At 36.7% G+C, this 5,765-nt stretch overlaps 1 protein-coding gene across 1 annotated transcript in view; it reads right to left on the bottom strand.

Annotated features, from left to right (window-relative positions):
• Positions 1–5,765, bottom strand: part of mc5ra (melanocortin 5a receptor) — a 182,269-nt gene that overhangs the window by 175,859 nt on the left and 645 nt on the right. The gene's annotated exons all lie outside the window — the stretch shown is intronic.

Below are 5,765 nucleotides of genomic sequence, written 5' to 3'. Positions count from 1 at the left end.
TGAAGTGAACTAATCATTTTTAATCAACTGTGAAACAGTAATAATGAATTTTAATCCTCATTGAAGACAGAAAATCAGACAATGCATCATTAACCTGATTTCTACTTTGAATGAGGATTAAAAGTCATTAATACTGTTTCACAGTTGATTAAAAATGATTAGTTCACTTCAACATTTAAAAATGGTTTGAACTAAACACACTTTGATTTATCAAACATTTGTAAAATAGTAATGATAATAAAAAAAAAGAGTGTTCTTTCAATTGATCAGTGCAGGACACTTAGAAAGTCTCTGGATGAACTTAATCTTGTGTTTCTGGACTCAAATCAATGAAATACAGTTCAAGTCCCAGGAAGGCCCCTCAAAGCCAGATTTTGACCTGAGGCTTAGTTCACTACATAACAAAGACAAAACTTATGCAAACAGGAGTTACAACATATATCTCTATATACTGTATAAAAACACACAAAACAAAGCACAACTAGCTTTAAGTATTAACCTTTAATTTAACCATTAATCATACAATGTAATTATGACAGAAAATGGAGGATTTACCTGCATTTACAGATGAACATGTGGTACTTCCTGTTTATCACTGTTGCATTCAGCTGATCATGAGGTTGGCTGCAGGGCTTTGTCCACAGCCTGTTTTACATTTTTCCAGACTCCGTTTAGGTTTTGGAAATGTAATAAACTGTATAACACTCTCTAAACACTCAGGGTAACACGTGAGTGAATTACACTAATTTCACTAACACTAACAATGCTACACCAAAGTCCATCCTTAATAATCCAGGTATAAAATCCAACAATGCTCAGTCAGGTGATCTGGACGGTTTCTTTTTTTGTGCCGAGACGTTTCACACTCGATCCGGAAGTCTTCAGCGGAGGAGAGGGCGTGCCCCAGAGGCCATCATAACACCAACATAACTGTTTTTTTCCCCCACTTTGGAGTAGGCTGTTGGGAGAGAATCAGTTTTATTTTGTGTTTCCTCAGACTGATGAAGTCTTCCGGATGGAGGGCGAAATGTCTCAGCACAAAAAAGAAACTGTCCAGATAACCTGACTGGACATTGTTGGACAAACTACACTAATTTCCAGAATAAACCAATGGAGACACTGACAACATTTAACCATTTGTTCCTGATGATTTTTCACGAAATCCCTCTGACTGCTAAGTGTTCATAATGCAAAACCACAACAAAGATGTAGGAGAAAAAGAGGGTGGAGCTCCTGCAGGTAAGAGGCATTTCACTTTGGGAAAAATTGAGATTGCTGATTGGTCAGTTGCTGACAAGCCTGTTGGATTGACTGACAGGTGGCGTCGAGGATCCAACTTGGGCAAATAAAAATATTTTACTGGCCTGTTTAAGAATGCCATCATATATTCTATATTTATTCCAAATGTATTCAATATATTGGTCAATCGGTTTGAGAACTAAGCTGCTTTACAAAATCGTAATGATGTTTTTTTTTTTCAGGGAGTTGAATTAGAAATTAGGGGTGCTTGAGCACCCCTAACATGCATCTAAAATCGTCACTATGTGCACGATCAGTTACTTGGCAGGTATATACAGTAGTGGGAAAAATCTCCAACAATTTTTGTACCCCTTTACAAAAAAGACACCAAGCGACCATAATAAGGTAATGGGGATTATGTGGGACAAATGACACCATTCATTCTCATGTTTTTAGGTTTGTCCTACATTTTTCCAATTTGTAACAAAATAGATTAGCATTTAGAAATAGTGTTTTGAATTGCTCTTTGTTTTAAATGTTACTAAATGTATTTGGAAAACTCTTCTTTTGAAGAATATAATGAATATGATAACTGTTTCTGGTTCTTATACCAGTGAGTAAATAGGCTATCACAAAAACGTGATTAAAACCAAAACCAGTTACAATGGCTGAGTGGATTGATTGTGTGAATATTGTTGAAAATGACCTTTATTGCTTTAGTTAACAAAGATGATTTGGTCTCAGAGAAAGAAACAGAGAACCATTCATGTTCTCACCCTCGCCTAGAGACAATTTAGACTTACAAAATAACATAATATTTTTGGTTTGCGGGAGAAAACCAGAGTACTCAGAGAAAACCCATGCATGGAGAGAACAGGAAAACTGTCCTCAGAAAGGCGTCAGATGAGTTTTTGAAAGTGCAACATTCTTGCTGTGAGTGAATAGTTTGTCGTTCCTCCCACTCAGTCACATTCAATATATTACAAAATTTTAATATATAATTATAATCTATATTATAATTTAATTAAATTATGACATTACTAAATCCAAGTAGTACAAAAGTTGTTCGTATACAAACAGATTGCATTAAATCTTTAATCTCCCACCCTGAACCAGCACTGGGACCAGTGGGGAGGAATGACTCCATTTAACCAGGAAGGAGAGAAACCAGGCAACGAGCGTTGTTCTGTCTCAACCACCTGGGCATTGAAAGGACAACACATATGTTAATTTAGCATGTGCTGTTTCATGTGCTGTTTACGTGTTAGACGAGTGCGCCCAGCAGAGTCCTCCTTCAGGGCAGGTCCAGTTCAGCCTCATTGATAGTACCTTCCCAAACAAAACTTCATTTTCCACATGGACAGTCATTTCTGCCCCTGCTGACGTGGGGGATAACAATCAAATGTCAACAGATATATGTTTAGTAGAAAGACGGATGGACAGACAGACACTGGTTTTTGTGTTACTAACCAGTTACACTGATCAAGCTGGTGCTAGGGCAATGGGCAGTGTATATTTAGCTGCACTGATGCTTTTTAAATGTGTCTTTTAGACTGGAGATATCTTCATCACTTTTAAACAGCATAATTTGTACAAGCATAACTGAGAAAACAGACTGCACCAAACATAAACGAGCAAACATTTAAAATGAAATGCTTTAAGAAAGATCAATTTGAGAAGTCAGAAAACATTGCAATGTTTAGAGTTAGAAAACAACACTGAGTTTTGTATCAGTGTTACAAGGTCCAGTCCTATAACACTGAAAGATTCAGGACCTCTAGTGTGCGCACAGTGAGCATCTGCCATAACAAACAAACAAACAAACAAACAAAAAGACTTAAGAGCAGTACACACTGTAAATTATATAAAGTAAATCTAAAAAAATGCTCTGATCACTATACAATACTGTCAAAAATAATAATAATTCTGTACAGTAAATGCAGATTTGTCTGAAATTCCTTGTTTGATTTTAAGCTTCCAACCATCAGCAATTCACCAGAACAACTAAAAGTAGGGAAAAAGTTTTTACCATTTACAATTATGCAGAGAGGTGCATAATAAGCTAAAATGCTACAATGGTTTATCTTTTTAAAAATAATGTCACTTTTGTCTTATTATAAGTACAATTTAGTAGGCATAACAAATTTATAAGGTAAACAAGCAGTTAGGCCTTTTAAATTGGACTCATTATTACGCTGTGTTTTAAATCTTTGCATTCTGCAAACAGTGTGACCATCCTCATGAAAGCTATGAAAATAAATAATTGTTCTCTGGAAACAGAAAATTAATTGATTAAATGCATGCCATAACACAAAATGGGAATGTTAAAATCTAAATAAAAAAAACAAAAGCTGAACTAAAAAAGGTTTTTAGCAAATGGCTTTAAAGAGAACTATAAAATTCCTTATTACTTTTAGCAAATACACAATAAACCTAACATTTACAGTCTATTTATTTTACTGATAGCATTGCATATTGAACTATTTTGCCTGCTGCTTAAAGCCAAAGGCAAGTGATAATTTTTGGCCCATGTCTGTGTTTATGGTCGCATAACCAAAATGCCTCATAACATGCTATGCAGACTTTGTTGGAATTTGCAGAAAATATTAATTAGGTATACAACCACAACTGGTTACTTTTTGGAACCAACCCAATTTAAGATGGCTGCCACAGCCAATTAACCGTAGAACACACAAATGGCTACAACTAAGACAATTCATACAAATCTCAGACAATGGCCCAATATTTGATGTAGTAATGGCTGAGATTTATCTCCAAGCGCTTTCTGAATGCTAACAGAATGCAGAAGAACTTAGCTTAAACTGTTGCCAAAAACTATTTGGAGTTAAAATTGTCTGTTAGCAAAACATATATACACCTACAGCTAGTTACCTTCTAGAGCCACACCAATTCAAGATGGCTGACACAGCAAACAGAACAACAAAAACAAACAAAACAAAAAAAATCCCACAAAAAATGGCTATATTTCTGTGAATTTTACATGTATTGCAATAAGATCTAATGTGGTAATCTGAGAGCCATTCAAAACACACTTCAAGTCATCAGCATCGCAACAATTCTATATGAAGGGGACGTGCCCCCTCACATTTACCATGAAATATTAATTCACCCATCGCTGTTTCTATTTCTTCATGAATGAATCCATTCCACTTAATTAATAGTAGAATACTCATACCACTAAAAATCCATTCCGGGTTTTCCTGGTTACCTACAACAAGTCATCACACCACATGCAGTGTTTCCCTGAGGTCACTTGGCTTGGCAGAACGTTCCTCTCTGAGGGGTTTTGTTGTTGACGAGGCAGGGGGAGACACCTCTGTGTTATGCTCTAGCTTAGCGCTACGTTAGTGCCAGCAGTTGTTGACCGGGGTGTGGGGGGAGAGAGAGCTCTTGGTCAGGCTACAAAGTAATTACTTATTCAAGTTCAAGTCAAGTTTATTGCCATGTCCATCACATGAGGTACATGAGGTGGAACAAAATTATGTACACAGGGTATGTAGAGTACACAGGGTTATTTAGGTAAACATAGATGTTTAACAGATTGTTAAAATACACCACAGTGCAGGAAATGGCATCTAAAAAATTCTGGGGAGGACCTGCAGACCCACCCATCAGAGTGTCCCCATCCCCCAAATTACAAACGTTTCTGATGCCAATGCTTCAAGTGTTACTCACTGTGCAAGGTCTTTGCCTGAAACTTTAGCATTAACTGTTGAGTCAACCCTGTTTGTCTGTTAGCAAAATACTGTATGTAATTAAAGATTGCATTATTTGTTGCAAAGTAGATATGCAGCTGTATGTAAGCTGGAAACTACAGTTTTAAATGCAGAGCTGAAATCTACTAAATGGATCCTAGATGATTCCTGAGGAGTCCAAATGTGTTGCGGACGGCCATGTTGATATCTTTGTCTGTTGACCTGATGGGTCTGAAAGGGGAACTGCAGGGGGTCCAGGAGAGAGCTAGTGATGCACGTCATGTGGGAGAGAACCAGGTTTTCAAAGTATTTCTTTGCTACAGAAGTCAGTGTGACAGGCGAGTTAGACATTTAGTCATGTGACTTTTGGTTTCATGTGGACTGGGATGACAGTGGAACTTTTGAAGCAGGCCCAAATATGGTGTGTCTCTATGTGCTAAAAATAACTGTGAACACTGAGAACAGCTAATCAGCACAGTAATTCTAGATATATGTACAAAGTAGTAACAGAGTGTCCTCTGGCTAATGAAACATCCAACCAACCAACCAGCTGGTGAGTATCTCCAGAAGTTACTGTATGAGAGACGGGGTACACCATGGACAGTCACAAGTCCTACACAGCAGTTCAAAAGATTTTAAGCTAAAAATTAATATTGTAGTAGCTGAGAATTAATTACAACACATACTGTCATAGGTTAAATCTCTGGCATAGAAGGCAATGAGCAAACTTAAGTCTTTCAAGGAGTGCTAGGCCTTAAATGCATCTACTTTATATATATATATATATATATATATATATATATATATATA

The sequence above is a fragment of the Nematolebias whitei genome, chromosome 5, assembly GCF_014905685.2.
Source record: "Nematolebias whitei isolate Nwh7 chromosome 5, NemWhi1, whole genome shotgun sequence".
NCBI classification, from domain to species: domain Eukaryota; kingdom Metazoa; phylum Chordata; class Actinopteri; order Cyprinodontiformes; family Rivulidae; genus Nematolebias; species Nematolebias whitei.
The sequence above is the reverse complement of the archived record's forward strand: the minus strand, read 5'-3'. Positions and strand labels throughout refer to the sequence as shown.